General features: G+C 35.6%; 1 protein-coding gene across 1 annotated transcript in view; it reads right to left on the bottom strand.

The window, feature by feature from the left end:
• DDAH1 (dimethylarginine dimethylaminohydrolase 1) overlaps nucleotides 1-16,574 on the bottom strand; it is a 124,200-nt gene that overhangs the window by 39,455 nt on the left and 68,171 nt on the right. The window lies entirely within an intron of this gene.

The raw sequence follows: 16,574 nt of genomic DNA on the forward strand, positions 1-16,574 counted from the left end.
AGGTCTATACCACAAACACCAATGACACTCCATTACTTTCAGAATGAAGGGGAAACACAAGTTAAAAAAACATTTTAAGCATCAACACAAGTTCAAAAAAAATTTTAAGCATCAAGTAAACAGTTTTGAGATTTGTATGACCATATGGCATCAAGTCGGCAATGCTAACCGCTGGGAAATTTCTGGAGAAGAAACGAGAGGCTAAACTGGAGGTCGTCCATTGAGAACCACATACTGTTGGCACCAGGGTTTCATGCAGCAGACAAACTCGGCTGCAAACAAGGCCCAGTGTTGCCCTGACACATGGACCCACAGCAAGCCTACGATTCTGGCAGGTAAAACACTAAACATAACTATAGATAGAAGTGGGAATTTTTGAAGGAGAAGATCCAAACCATGAGCCTTCAAGAAACTGCCCTTTCTGTGGTTACATAGCCATGGTTAATGTTGACTTAAATAGCTTGCAAGAGGAAAAAAAAAAAAAGACCAAATAACACACCCACCTTTCACTGAGACACCGTCAGAACAAACAGTATTAATTCCAAAGGCTGAGTTGAACGGGTCAGTTTAGCCAATGAAATTAGAAATAAATAGGGTAAGTTAGAGAAATGACATTAATTTATTTAAAAATTAACTATATAATTTTCATACTCTATTCTAAAGATTTACAAGACCTTTCTTCCCTTTTTACTCTACATGCATCGTTTCATCTTTTTACTTTATATTTCTATTTTTTTTTGCCCCATCTTTTTTCCTCCCACCCTTTGCTACAGATTTTTTCTCTGCCACAGTGGGTTCAGACCACCAATACTCCCAATCACTCAACCCATATCTTTCTTTTCAAGAGCTGGTCTAGTTTTTGAGGTAATTATCTTTTCCTTTTCTTCTTCCCTCCCTCCGCACCCCCTTTTTTTTCCTGGAGTACTATAATCAAAAAATATAGTTTTGGGGGTGATACATTCATGGTTACTCCACTGGAAAAAACTGTATAATGTACTGATCAAGAGCCTGGGATTCAAATCCTAGCTCTGCTACTTATTGGCGGAGTGACCTAGGTTTGTTTAATGTTCTGAGCCTCAGTTTTTACGTTATTAAAATGAATGGTTAGTCATCATAAACAGTACTAAACTCCTCTTGACCATTAAATACATTTTAAAGCACTTAGCACATAGTAATTGCTCAATAAACCTTAGATACAATTTTTATTATTTTGATGAATACCAGCTTGTGTGCACCTAGTGACAAATACTTGTGCTATGAAACTAACCCACGAGAGAAAGCTGTTTTTTTTTTTTTTTTAATTTGGACAAGTTTCTTGTGTTTTACCATCCCATGACAGATGTCATCTGCTTTTCAGTGTATTAAAATTAGTCTTTTCTACAAAGCCCATGTAAAGTTAGAGCACAAACACTGAGGACAGATTTAAATTTAAATCAATCCAATTTGATTCCTTCCAGATCCTGGAAGCTGTCAGGCTATGCGGTAGATTTCTTGTATAATCTCTGCTTTGAAATAGCCCCTGGAAGTACTATATAGGGTGGGAAGTGGGCCTGTCTAGTAAGATGTCCCATAGGACTCAAAAGAGTGTCAGCGAGATGAAACAGAATAATTATAGTTACCAATAAAGACATTGCCACTTTAAAGGATTCAGTCTAAAGAATTCCCTCTCTTTCTCAATGCTGGTCTCCTTTTCTTACCTTTTCTAACCTACTCTCTTCTTATCTTCTTTTATGGCTTTCATTTTTGTTCCATTATTTGTCCTATCATGTTTACATTGTCATCTTGTCTTCTTATTTCCCTCCTTTTGAGTTCTCATGGTGATGAGAAAGAACCGGGGATTTCAATACAGCCTATGTTATTTATTAGCTGTGTAAGTTAGGACGAGTTTACCTCTCTGAGCCTCAGTTTCCTAATCTGAAAATGGGATAACGTTTTCTAACAGGGAGTATGCAAGTAACAAATAAGCTAATATACAAAAAACACCTAATTTAGTGCTTGGCACATTGTGCTCAAAACTAGTAGTTGCTGAGATCACTATTATTTTAATCTAAATTAATTCAGTGCTTGGTTTGGATTCTGCTTACCTTTCAAAAAGAATTAAAAGATAAAAATGTACCATTTTCAGCATTAAATAAAACTCTTTTGATACCAACTCTCTTGTTCTTCTTGCAAAATCTCCCCCAAATACAAAATACAAAAACAAACATAAAACCTTATATGTTTTTATTCATAATAGCTTGCAATAGCACCGTAATTAGTTTAATATTCTATTTAGATATCAATATTTTCCAGTTGGCCCTGTCCAAAGTTGATTTTGTTGCGTATTTTAAACATATCGTTCACTTTGAATGTTTCACACATTCACTTTGGTTGCCATGAATGTTGTTGTGAGGCCTGTTGAGCAATTCTGTGCAGCGACACCATTAAAAATCTGCATCAACCTCTGTGTACCAAGCTGCTTTTCTCTAGCCGCTCCTGCTCAATTAGCTGCCAGATGTTATGACTACAAATACGGGCCATCGCAGTGGCCTGCCTGCAAACGATATGTCTCAATCACCTACTGTTCGGCCCTGCGGTGAGAGCTGTGCTATCACCATCATCACCACTAGGCTTTCAATGCTCATTTAAGTGTTCTGAGTCCCTTTTAACTTATCGTGTTTATAGGAGCTTTAAAATTACACTGTCATCCTATTCATACTCTTATCTAGCACTAAAAAAATGAATTGCAGCAGCCTAGCTTCATTGGTAGTTGGTAGTTGGAGATGTTTTCATTTTCTCAACTTGTTGCTGATTTTGTTTTGCCTTTTAATGTTAAGTATGACATACAGATCATGCTGAGAAAGCCATGCAAAAGGCTGATGTGACAGCTCTTGCATGTGAAAAGGTAGCTGGCTTGGAACTTGATGGTGCATCAAAGTTACACTGTGTCGTCCTGGTCAAACTCAAAAGGCTCTCACATTTCATTTGTTTGCGCCACCTTAATGTTTTGTGTTAATCAGCATATTTTTGGTCCTGTGGCCACTTGGAGTAGTACATTTGGCTGAATTTTTAACAGTACTTAATGTCCATATCGTGCTTTCACATGTATTTTCTTATTTGATCCACATTTTAGTTTGATAAACATTTAGTGGATTCCAAATATATATATTTTTAAATCAGGCCACAAATAATAATAACAATAATAATAAACATGAAACCACAGTCCTTGTCTGTGGGAAATTAACAATCTAATGGGGCAGGTTTACCTTATGAAAAATAATGACCATAAGATGAAAAATTTGTTGTGATGCTGACAGTAACTCCAAAAAGTAAGAAGAGTAGGCATCAGTATACGTATTTTACATGGGTGAACTGAGACTAAGGGAGGTTGACTGACTTGCTGAGTTAAGCCTCCTGAATTCATGCCCATGTCCATGTTCACTGCACTGTGTGATTATGATTCTCCTGAGGTCTCATCATGAAGCACAGCCTCATCAGAATTGGAGCACACGCCTTCTGTTTTCCAACTCTGTACATTTAAGTCCACTGGGTATTACGAGATCCTATGCCAAGGTGACTTTGGATTCCATTATCTCTTCCTATCAGAGATGGATGACATTTTTGTATGTGAGGGTCTTAGAATTCTAAGGTGCAATGTGATTAAAATGCTAAGTAAAATGAACATTACACACAAATCACATTAGGAATGTTCACCAAGGATGGCTTATATATTATTTACAACCCTTCACTGTGGGATGCCTTAGGTTCATGTTCAAAGAATGTTCAGCAGTTAATTCCTTAACTTTTCCACATGTGCTGACTAAATGACTAAAACTAACCAAAACTACAAAAGAAAAAAAAAAAGATCAAAAAGAGGTTTAATACTAAATGACTCAGGCTTAAAAATTCCTAAATAAAAACATACTAGAATCCTCTTTTGAACTCTAATTTTAGGACAAAACTCTTAGGAGGAATTTAGTTAGCAATATAGTAGCAAACAATATTTTCCTCCTATGTGCCAGATGCTCTCCTATGAGCTCATATTTAACTTATCTAACCCTCATAATCTGATGAAACTAGTACAAGCATTATTTCTGTCCCATAGATGAGAAAACCAAGGAAAGGTAATTGACTTGCCCAAGCTCTTATAGCAGTAGAGCTGAGATTTGAACTTACAGAGCTTTGCTCTGAAGTTTTTGACCTTATTTCTTATACAATTTTCAGTATCAAAAAAAAAAAGATAAATTAGGTATCTGCTATGCAGTCAAATGAAAATAAAAGTTACAATGACTGTGAGAATCTACAATATCTCTTAAAAAGAGATTATGTTCACTTTGTTTGAACAAAAATGTGGACTCAGACATTATGGAAGAATAAAGGGACAGGCTACAAATTGCAGCAATCTGAACTTAGGTTTGGTTTCTAAAGATTCTAATTTTTTTTTCCCCCAAGCACAGACAAACTAAGGTTAATTAATCTGGGAAGCCACTACTTCATCTTTCCAATATCTAGATCAGATTATTAGAAGGGGTTATTTGTGGAAAAATCTTTGTAAACAGTTGTATTTTAATTACAGTGAGATTATAAAGCATATGGACATGTGGACATACTCCATACCCAGGCACTATATTGACTCCAAACCAATCCGATTAATCTGGAAAGATGAGAAGGGTTTCTACTGCATTGGAAAGTATAGTAGGCAGAATTCTAAGATGGTGCTCAAGAATGCTACCCCCTGATGTATATTTTGAGTCAAAATCTCTCTTTGAATGTGAGAAGAACCTGTAAATACAATGAGATATCATTCTTGTGGTCAGGTTATGCTTCATGGCATAGGTAAGATATGTTGCTGATGTAGTTAAGATTTCTAATTAGTTGAGTTAATCAAAGGGGAGATTATCCTAGGTGAGTCTGACTTAATTGGGTGAGCCTTTCACAGAAGGTTTAAAGGTCAGAGGTGGATAAAGTCAGAGAAATATTCTATTGGTATGGAAGAAAGTAAACAACATGTAGGGAACTGCCTATGGAGGGGGCTGACACGGTGGCCTCTAGGAACTGAGAGTAACTCCCAGGTGATAGCCAGCAAAAAAAACTGGGGCCTTCATCCTGTATCATAAGAAATTGAATTCTGCCAACAACCTGAATGAGCTTGGAAGAGGACCTAAACTCCAGAGGAGAACACAGCCCAGGTAACAACCAGGTGTACTGTGCCCAGGCTTCTGACCTACAAAAATTGTGAGATAATAAATGGGTGCTCTTTAAAGTTGCTATGTTTATGGTAACCTGTTACATTGCAACAGAAAACCAATGCTGAAACCCCAAATTTAAACAGATTTTTTTAAAAAGTGTTTTTAAAGACCCTTCGTTAGAGGTGAAAAAGTTGAACTCGAATGTTCATTTCCAAGTTGTTTGTTCAAAATACTGCTCACATACTCTTAAGGTATTTTTAAGAAGTTACCAATAAAATAATGTTTTAAATGAGTTTAGGGTCTCAGATCCATCAATTTCCTTAATCTGTTATTTACTGAAATGTTGTACAGTTATATTTTAAAATGAGGAAAACAAGTTGCAATCCTGCTTTTTATTTTAGTTAAAAATCTATACATGCTCATAGAAATTAAAATGAGAAAAGTATATTTGTAAAAAGTAATACAAAGCAAGAATATTCTTTAGGTCATTCTAATCTTATCCTTGTGAGCAAGACACCATGCTAGGCAGTGGTCAGTTACCATCAAAATAGACATGGCCTCCGATGTATAGTGCCCATAAGGAGACAGACGTTAAAGATTCACACAAGTCAACAAACAGTTATACATTATAATAAAAGCTTTGAAGGAAAACAACAGCATGCTTTGAGAAATAGAAGAGGTACTTGATTCAGGGGTCAAACAAAGTCACTTTGAGGAAGTAATATTTAAGCTAAGAAATCAATATGTTAATAGTAGTTATCTATCTCTGTTCATGGGTCATCTGGAATTCTTCCTTAGAATCAAAAGGGATGTCTGAATGATCCTCAGATTGTGAACAGTTCAAACTTAGTCTATCAGACGATTTAGCAAAGGGTTTACTGTATTTAACAAATGGTCAATAGAACTGGAAATTCTTTAATATGTTAAAATCTTCAAAAGTTGTTAGGGTCAAGGACATGTCAATAATCCTGTAATCATTCTGGGAACTCATGATATTTATAGAATGGTTAACATGTACAAAAGTTTTATAAACTTCTGGCTCATTTTCCTCTTTTGTAATAATAATTGTTGCATGAATAACTCTTGAAACATTTCCCACAGACTATTAAATATCCATTGCATTTTTTCCCATTGATTTCTTGGATTTTTAAACCTACTGGTTTATTTCTAGTGGCAAGTTTTAAGAATTAACCAGGATATTTAGCATCTTTGTTTCCACATCTGTAAGATGAGGGGGCAGAGCTTAAAAATGAGGTAATTTCCAGCTCTGGATTTCTGAAAGTTGTAGTCTCAAAACAATTTTTGGCATTCATAAATGCGACTTTAACTGTAATTCTATCTCCTTTCCATGGAGTTTACTGAAAGCATACCAAAAGATTACTCACGAGTAAACTATGATGATGTTTAACCAAATTCAATCGGAAATCAGAGGTTGGGTATATGAATGGAGAGAAGATAGGGCAAACCCATAAGTGGATTTAAAAATCCTAGAAGGATAGGAACCCTCAGAGGTGAACAGAAAGATTCTAATATAGTAGGGAAAGACTATATCTAGAAAACAATGTGCGTAAGTACAACTTAACACTAACTTACGATACTTAAAAAAAATTAATTAATTAGTTAATTTTTTTTTATTATGGTGACATTGGTTAACGAAATCCAGTAAGTTTAAAGTGTACAATTCTACAGTAAAGCATATATATATTGCACTGTGTGCTCACCACCCATAGTTAGATTTTTTTCTATCACTACATATTTGACACCTTTTACCCCATTTACCTCCATACTTAGGTTTATTTTATTTTTTGAGTAAACCAAGGTATTTCTGATTACCTGCCAACAGTGGGAATACTTATACTATACAGAGCATCCTCAATGTCTATCCACAGGGCCAAATGTTGTCAGGCCCTGCTTCGCTGCTAACCTCTACATACTTTCTCATATCTACGTAAAGTATAGTAGGTTTCATCAACTTTGGATTAATCCTTACTCAATTCTCAGGATCAGCCATGACCTAAGAAAGGAAGATCTAAGAAGCTCCATCTAGGCACATGCTTTGGGATTTAGCATTAAATCATTCTTTATACTTTGTCCCACTTGAGACTGGACACGGGCACTGCTTTGGTTCTTTTCTCTGAAGTCCTGTGCTAGTAATTTATCTCAGTCTCTTCCTATCAACTGAGTCCTTCTCTGTGCTATCCCTAAGGATTTGAGCATTGGTTCTTCAGTCTAGCACTGTAGAGGAGCTTTCCAGGTGCCTGCTATATGCATACGATCCCTGTTATTTCTCTCCATCTCCTCAACATAGAATCAGTATCACCAAGAGCTAAGAATTCACCTCTTAACAATTCATAACTCTAGTCCTCTTTTATAATTTTAATGCCACAGACTTACCATCATTAATAGCAAGTAAAATTTATTAAGCTCTTTTTGAGTGCCAAGCATTGTGTTAAGTGATTTTACACAGATTATCTCATTTAATCATTAACATATCCCTTCAGGGACCTCCTAGGCTAAATCAGTTATGGCAATTCCACCTCTCTTGCCAGGAACTGGTGCAAATGACATAATTTTGGCCACCGAAGGGAGGTCTGTTGAGAGGTTTCTGGAGGCACAGAAAGAAACATACTCTCTTCTTCTTTTGGACATTGTCCTGTCTGAATAGGTGCTGATCTGAGACCACAGCCATCACTAAGGATGGCAGGACAGGGAAACTGAAAAACCTGGGTCTTTGATGATATTGACGAGCTGACGAGTTGATCCATTGATCAACCTCAGAGGCCTGGAGCTCTTAATTTATGAACTTTTGAATTTCCTTACCTATTTTTAATTGAGTTTTCTGCTAGCTGCAGCTAAAAGCAACTCACTTACTTATATAACCAAACTGACAAGCAGTACGATAAACCATATTACTAAAATTTGTTATATTTTGATGTAGAAACAACCATTAATGAAGGATTTTTCTTTCTCTAGGAATACATCCTGACTTACCATTCCACAAATTACACAATATGCAAGATGTGACTTTTTAAACTGTCTTGGTTGATAAGAATGCTGATCAAATGCCATTTATAACACTAAGACTATCCAGCTTACAGAAAACAGCAGATTATAACTAATACTTTGTAAAGCCAAAAGTGCCCAAGGAAGTATTATATTACTCAGTTCTGTAGATAAAGCGCAAATGTTATACTCCATATTTCAGACTTAGAAGTTAATGTTCCAACACTCATCTCTGAACCAGTGCTCAAATCTGGAGGATGTGGGAATAAGAAGGTTAGACAGAAATGCTGAAAGAAAGCTAATGGGGCTAGAGTACAAAGGAGAAATAAAAACAGCCCTGAATAAAAGTGAGAAAGATCCCTCTCATTATCTGGAGTGAACACAACAACAAAGTTCTAGATGGTTAAAAGTTCCTCCATAAAGATGTCATAGGAAGACACAGTCTTCCAAAAGAAGGCTGGAAGCAACGTTTAGCTTTTTAAATGAAAAACAGGGCAGGAGCTCTGCTGATGTTGTCTCCTGACATACAATGTACTAATTCGAGTGGTCCATTTCCTTGATGACAATAACGATATAACACATGTACTGAGCATGTAAGAGCAACTCACATTGCATCTGCAGAGAACAAATAAAAACATGATTTATCACTAAATACTGAATGAAAATAGGTATCAGCTGCCAAAAGGCCTGCAGAATTTAATATGTTGAGAACTAGGGAACTGACAAGTTTCTAAAATTTTAAACTAATTTTCCTGAAAGTTGAGAAGCATAATTTGCTGTTCATATTGTCCAAAATAAGCACTGGATAGCCTGAGGTGCCCAAAATTTTGTGTGAATTCAGAGAAGCTGCATGCTGCCATTTATAAAGGCAAACAGCCTTAAAGTATGAGAAATATTTTGTATGTTCAGTGCACAATTCATACATTGTAGGCATTAAGCTGCCTCAGAAGCCTTCTAACAGACCTCTGTTTCCACTCCAACTGCAGGCCCTGGCTGGGTTAGATATGCCTTCTTTGTGTTCCCATGTGCCCCAAGGTATCCTACTAACTAAATATCTGGCCCCAGTAGACTCTCTATATGTTTATTGAATGAACAACTGGACAACTTTGCAAGTTAGACAAAATTTCTAGAAATGCTATAACAAATTTCTGTATAAGGCAAAACTACCCACTCTATTTAGCCAAAGCATAGTAACAAGGTGGGGTGACCTCTTCTAGACAACTATTGTAACATTTCAAGGGTGAGCAGACTCATCTTTACTTCTAAAGACCTCCAAGTGAGAAAACTACCCTGCGTATTCATCATAATAACCACTAAAGGCCACTCTTCTCTCAACCTTCTCCAATAATTTCTTTCATTTACCTAGTCATTCAACCGAGCATCTATTCAGGATTTTTAATATACTTGGCACTATTGTAGGCCCTGGGACTATACCAGGGAAGAGAGAAGACCCCTGTGTATCATCTGGTAAGGATATAGAGAGAAATACAATAAATAATAAACATAAAAATTATTACACATATTAGATAATGGTAGGTACTATGCAGAGCTATAATTCAGGGGATGCAATACTTAAAAAGTGAGTGATTATTGTAGATTGGGAGGTCAGGAACAGCCTTTCTGGAAATGTGACATTTGGGCTGAGATGACCGAAATGACTGAATGACTGAAAGGACCAACCCTGTTGCCATCAGGGAGAAGAATGTTCCAACAAGAGCCAGGCAAATGCTTTAAGATGAAAATAAGGTTAACTAGTTCAAAGAACAGAAAGATAGACAGTATGAGGCTTACACAAATAAGGCAAGTGTTATGGGCTAAATTGTGTCTCCCCCAAATTCATGTTAGTCCTAACCCCCACTACCTCAGAATGTGACTATATTTGCAGTCTTTAATGAAGTAATCAGGTTAGCATGAGGTCACTAGGGTGTGCCCTAATCCAATATGACAGGTGTCATAAGAAGAGCAGATTGGGATACAGATAGCTATGGAGAGATGACCATGTGAAGACACAAAAGGCAGCCATTTACAAGCCAAGAGAGGCCTCAGGAGAAACCAACCCACCAACACCTTGATTTTGGACTTCTAGCCTCCAGAATTGTGAAAAAATAAGTTTCTATTATTTAAGCCACCAGTCTGTGGTACTTTTTTATGGCAGCTCCAGCTCTAGAAAACTAATACAGCAAGGTAGCAGACAAGGGGGGTGGCGGGATTCAGGAAGAAGACAGAACAGACAGAACTGTGTAAACCAGCATGAAGGGTTGGAATTTTAAGTGTTATCAGAAGGCTCTGGAGGTTTAAAGGAGGGGAGTGATGTAATCTAATTTACAAAGATAATTTTGGCTAGATGCATTGTGAAAATGGATTGGAAGCAGGGAAATTAGTTAAGAGGCAACTGCAGTAGTCCAAATGAAAGATAATGGTGGCTTGGACAAAGATAGTAATAGCAAAAACAGAATAGTAGTGAATATGGAATGTGTTTTGAAGGAGAGTTCATAGGACTTGGTGGTAGATTGGATGTGGGAATGAAGGAAAGACGGGAATCGAGAATAACTTAGATTTTTGTCTTGAGCAATTGGGTGCACAGTGGACTAAATTTGATATAGAAAAAGCAGAAGGAAGGAGCAAGTATGGGGAGAAAATTTAAGAGTTCTGTTTTGGCCATATTGAGTTTGAAATGCCTTCTAGATATTCAAACAGAGAGGCCAACACATTTTTCAGAACTACACATAAGATTTAGGGGTCAATACAAAGAATAGAAAACCTAGGGACATTAGAACTATCTCAAACTGTGGACTGCAGGAAGAGGCGTGAGAAATCTGGTCTTGATAATTCCTGTTAACAAGTATTACAAGAAAGAGACTCTTGGACATATTTTCGGTCCATTGCTATTGCAAGGTATTGTGGCTGTTTGCAGCAATGAATGGAAAAATCTCCCTTTGGCAGGAAAGGGCTTCTTAATGAACATTCATTATGATTGCACAGATAAAGGTCTGAAAACACAGAAATGGATTGTAATAAACTTTCCTAATATAATAGGTGCGTGAGGGTTTCAAGTGCTACTTCTTGCCAATTGCCTGTACCTTCTCTTGTTAAATTAAATTTTGTGGAAACTATAAAACATAATGGTAGTTAAAGATTTTATTCTTTCAGAAACCATCAATTTTGAAATTATGATCACTTGAACAGGAGATAAGGTGAAGTTCATTAAGCAAATAAATAAAGTAAGCAAGGCTATAGGAAGACCTTTCAGACACGTTTTAGATCAGCTCATCCAAAATACATTGATACTATAGCACCATAGGACTAAGGAATCCTTGCTGTGCTAATTAAAACACATTCTTATTTCCTTATTAAAGTAAGCCCCCTAAGATCTTGGCTCAGAAACTCTTCATTAGCATATTCTCAATGACTGCTGTAAAGTGCTAAAAATGAGCAAGGCTGCATTTCTTTAAAAAACACACTATACTTACTAATATTTTAACAATAGAAACACATTTTCTTTGTAACTTGTGCAAGTTGGTGCTTTTTTGATTGTACCACATTATCCAGTTTTTGAACACAATATTTAGGATGGTTTTTATAATACCGGGATTATTTTTTGGAATGCTGTTTTTTTTTTTTCCCCTTTTCCTAGTCATGGGTTTTTAGGTTTGTTGTGATTAAAACCTTCATTAGAGATGTTTGTGACAGGCTCCAATCAGGGCTAACAGATTACAAAGAAATTCATTCTGAGAAGCTGCCTTCCGATGCCAGGTTGCTGTGTGGCAAGTGATTTTGTAAATATTCACCCTTTGTCATATGTTCAAACATTTGCTTCTCTTGGAGCTTATTTTTAAAAAATGTTAATGAAAAAACCACCAGCTGAGTATTTATATGCTTATGGATATTAAATAAAGCTTATTTCCAAACAAGGTTTTACAAATTTGCTAGTTTCAAAAAAAAAATTGTCCTTGTGTTTTGACAGTTGTCCGTATTCTGACATGGTAGTAATAAAAATAGTGACTAATTTCTCTTCTCTGTTATCAAATCTGGGCATGATCAGCTGGACCGAGACTGGAACAGTTTGGTAATATTTTCCTAATAGAAATTTCTAGTCAACGTTTTACCAAGATAAACTAATTATTGTCTAACTAACGAGTTTTGCCTTTCCCAAATTACTTTAGAAAAATATAGTAACGTTCTTGCCATTATAGTTTTTCCTCCTCTAAAAAAGAAGAGTTTATTTTTGCTTCTTATTATCACTAAGTCATAACTAATTTTTAAATAAACCATTAATTTGAGGAATAGCTACCAGCGATATAACACAGAAAGGACTTCATATTTGGTTTTGAGTACCACTCAAAGTAAAATAAACTTTATGCCATCTAGTGTCTCTCCTTATGAGGTAGAGCATGATGAAATTAGATTCTCATAAATGTCATTGCCTCTATTTATTGTCTTTTTCCTTGAACCAGGGCTGAGCTGGCTAGGATCCATTGTCTCTCAACCAGACTTATCATGGATCAGGTGCATTCCATTTCACGACAGGAATGTGCTTATTATAAAATGTACAAAGCTCATAGTCTAACAGCGCACAATCTGTTGGCAAAAAACATATTGTTTAATAGTAGGTCTAGTCTGAAAGTTTTCCGATGTATTGAAACTAAATTTAATATCCCATAAGTTGACACTCAAACCTTAAAATAAATCTCTAATGAACACGGTAATGTTTATGCTGTCTAAACTAAATGCATTTTAGCATTATGGAAATATACTCCTTAAGCATTTCTTATTGACATTATATGTAGTTAGCTAGATTTCATTGTTGCTTCCATTTCTCCTGGATGATAACTTGGAAACTTTGAAAAGTAAATTAACTCTTTCAGGTCCACAGAGCACACTTTAACATACTGCTTCTTTAATTATTAGTGTCATTTAATATTTGTGCAATGCACTGAAGAGTATCCTTATAAATACCCAGGGTGAAACTAAGAGCGACCTTTAAGAATAAGAATGTGGATAAATTGAGCAATTAAAAGACTAAGCAAAAACTAGATTACAAATTCTTTTTACAAGTATGACTGTTAATAAAGACTAAAAGGAAATGTGCAAAAATGAAAAGAGCTATATCGCTGGCTGGTGGATAATGGCTGTTGTGTCACTGGTGGACGGAAGAAAGTGAGAAATGCCTGAACATTTCAAACTTCATCTAATACCTACAACTACAGGTGCTACTGCCCACTCTGGCCCCCAGGCAGATCTGTGCGTAGAGAACACGGCTTGTCGGTGCACGCTTTCTATTATTCTAAACTTCTAAATAATATTAATGTAAGTCTGGGTAAGAAATAGTGAACCACTTATAGCTGTATAGAAAAAGTTTTTTTTTCTGCTTGATCTTTCTGCTCCTGGTTCATCTATGTTTCACTCCATCCAAGCTATCATTATTGGGGTCCCCTTGCTTTTGGGGGCTATCCCCTTGGACTGGACTTGAAACAGACCCAGCTTAGCTTTTGCTTCTGCATGACCCATTTCCAGTCCATTCAAACATTTCCACAAACTCTGGCAGTGCAGCTATGCTCAACACAGTAATGCTTTTCTGACTCTCTAAACAGTTAGTCGCCCAGTTTCTTGCTCTCAAGATCTTCTAGGCTTGTTTTTCAACTATAGGGAATATACATATCAACTCTCTGAGGGGTCTCTTTAAAGCCCACTCTCTGTAGACATCTCATTCCACACAAAAATCAGAAAGTATAGATCAGTAAAAATAAAATCATTAAAAATCTTGGTAAACTTGACACCATGCAGAGATACCATTGTCACATAATTTGTCACATAAACTTTCAGAATTTTCTCTTGAAGTATTTTTACGAAAACATTTTTTGCTCATACCACTATAAAATTATACTCTAAGCAAACATAGTCTATATTTAAATAAAACATGGAGCATTATTATGAGGTAATTTAAAATAAAGTCACACTTTGGAGATTGCTTTAAAGTGGACTTCCTGAAATATTGTCTTTTGAAACAATTTTTTAGTTATTAGGTAATTCCAAACATAAGTAAAGCTCCTTGTATTGAATTTCAGAATGCTTCAAAGACTTAATCCTAAATAAAGGTTCAGATTTTTATGGTGGTAAGAGAATTTGGAAACAACTTTATAAAACATTTAAATATTGAAAGACCTCAGGATCATTTGGGATATATGTTAAAATTTTAAGATACAAAACTATGTCACAATTCATAGAGCCTTCATTCTCTGAACATGAATGAGCCAGATAAGAGAAAGAAAAAAATAGAACTATTTAGTTATCAAAACTAATTTTTCCTGAGACGTTAGTAAAAATTTTCTTATGTGATGGCATGCAGTTTAAGTCCTGAACCAAATGCTGGGAAAGTAACCTTATAAATGCAAAATGATTAATTATTAAATATTGGACAGAGAGAGGTCCTCTGTTTTTTGTAGATATGCACAGCAGACCCAGAAGGCACCTGGTGAATCCAGGTCCTCATTGTTTTGAAGACACCTGATATCCCATTTCATCCAACGAGGCTGCCAACTCCTTGTCTGCACCGACTACATGCCATGTCCCCCATGTTATGACTAAAAAGGATCTGAAATTCATGAAGCTTGTTGAAAGCTCAACTGTCACATTCAACTCATTCCAAAGGGTATGGGAAAAAGAGCAGAGCAGATATTTCAACTGAAGCTATTATTGTGCTTGAATAACCATATTCCATTAAACCTACCATGAGATGTTGATCACATCAGCCATACAGTTGCATTCCTTTCCTTTATTCCAACTTGCCCAATTTCATTCTATGCAGTATTACTCTTTCTGTGCCCTTTATTACAAGGTTGTCCAGAATTCAAAGCACTTATTCAGTAAGTTTGTAATCCAGTTTAGTATGCTATTAACAGAGTTCTTGAGAAGATCATGGAAAAAGAAAATCAAATTTATTTTTGGGTCAATGACCAATTTTAAAGGAAACACATACTAAACTAGCTTCAAGGAAAAGGTCAAAATCCATGAGGTATTAAATGAAAAAAAAAGAAAAAACATTCATTTCCACAATTTTCCGACATTCCTTAAAAATAAAAACAAGCCTAAGTACGGGATGGCAAGGTCCTGGTTCCCCTGTACTAATGGCAGTGAACAATCCTGCCATTCATAGGAAGTTAGAAAGCAAGGGTTTTTCTTCAACGCCAGGGAAGTTTTGGCTTCCTTTCCCTTCATTTATTCTGGGGTTCAAAATTGAGCCTTATAAATCTTGAGTTAGTCTCAGAACAAATAATAATATACAATAAATTAAATGCTTTAAAGCTTGCTTTTAACTAGCATAACTGTCTCTCCATTATAAATGGTATATTAAAACCACTGTTGTATTACAGTGCTAAATACTAAAAATATATAAAGCTGAATATATAACCTAGAGAATCAAGCATTTTAAAGAACTAATATTCTACATATACTACATATTACTCAATGACTAATTTAGTTTATTCCTCATTTAAAGGTTAACTGGAAATATATGATGGAAATTACACATTAAAGTTAAGGAAATAAATGTTTTACTTTTAAAATTTTTACATCAAACAGAAAGCAATTATTTTCCTATAATTTTTTTTTTCTATTAGGTATATCCATATAAGAGCCTTAGAAGAAAGGATAGATCTCCACGAGCTCAGGGTACCAAATACGTGTCTCTGTCCAGAAAGTTTTCCAGTGGGTAGAGTTGGGGTAGCATTTCTTTCTACAGAGCAATTGGTTTGAAATAACCTGCCAATGAACTCAGAACATTTTTTTTTCACCAGCAAAATTAAGCTGAATAAAAGTAAAATTCATTTTCTGGATTTTTTTATGATTATGAAAATATTTGTGTCTATCTTTTTTAGAGTGACCAAGATTAGGTATAGTGAAAGAATTTTTCCTCTCTGAAACACCTTAGTGAGAACACATAAAAACCAACTCTAAATCATGCACAAAGCCATAGTAGAGAGAAAGTAAATGTTAAAGCAACAATAACATGATTCAACAAAAATAAAAATGAGTAATAGCCTAATATAAAATGCTGGGAAATTACAGTAATGTCACAATCCATCAGAAACAGCAAAACACACCATTACTTTAACAAATATTTATTGATTACCTAATAGATGTTAAAGGTACATGCAGATATATGTGTGGTAAATTTCCAGACTGGAGAATAAATACATTAAATAAAAAGAAGCTAGCATAGTATATATAACTCACAGAATCATGGAATACTAAAATCAGAAGAGATTTTCAAAGTCGCATAGATTAGGAGACCAAGTTCCATTAGGTTTAAGTAACCCCCTAGTCATGGGAGCAGAAGCAGGGCTAGAACTAAATCCCTTCATTTAAAGTGTAACAAGATGCCTGGCTCAGAAGAAATGTTTTTGA

The sequence above is a fragment of the Rousettus aegyptiacus genome, unplaced genomic scaffold, assembly GCF_014176215.1.
Source record: "Rousettus aegyptiacus isolate mRouAeg1 unplaced genomic scaffold, mRouAeg1.p scaffold_m13_p_1, whole genome shotgun sequence".
NCBI lineage: Eukaryota > Metazoa > Chordata > Mammalia > Chiroptera > Pteropodidae > Rousettus > Rousettus aegyptiacus.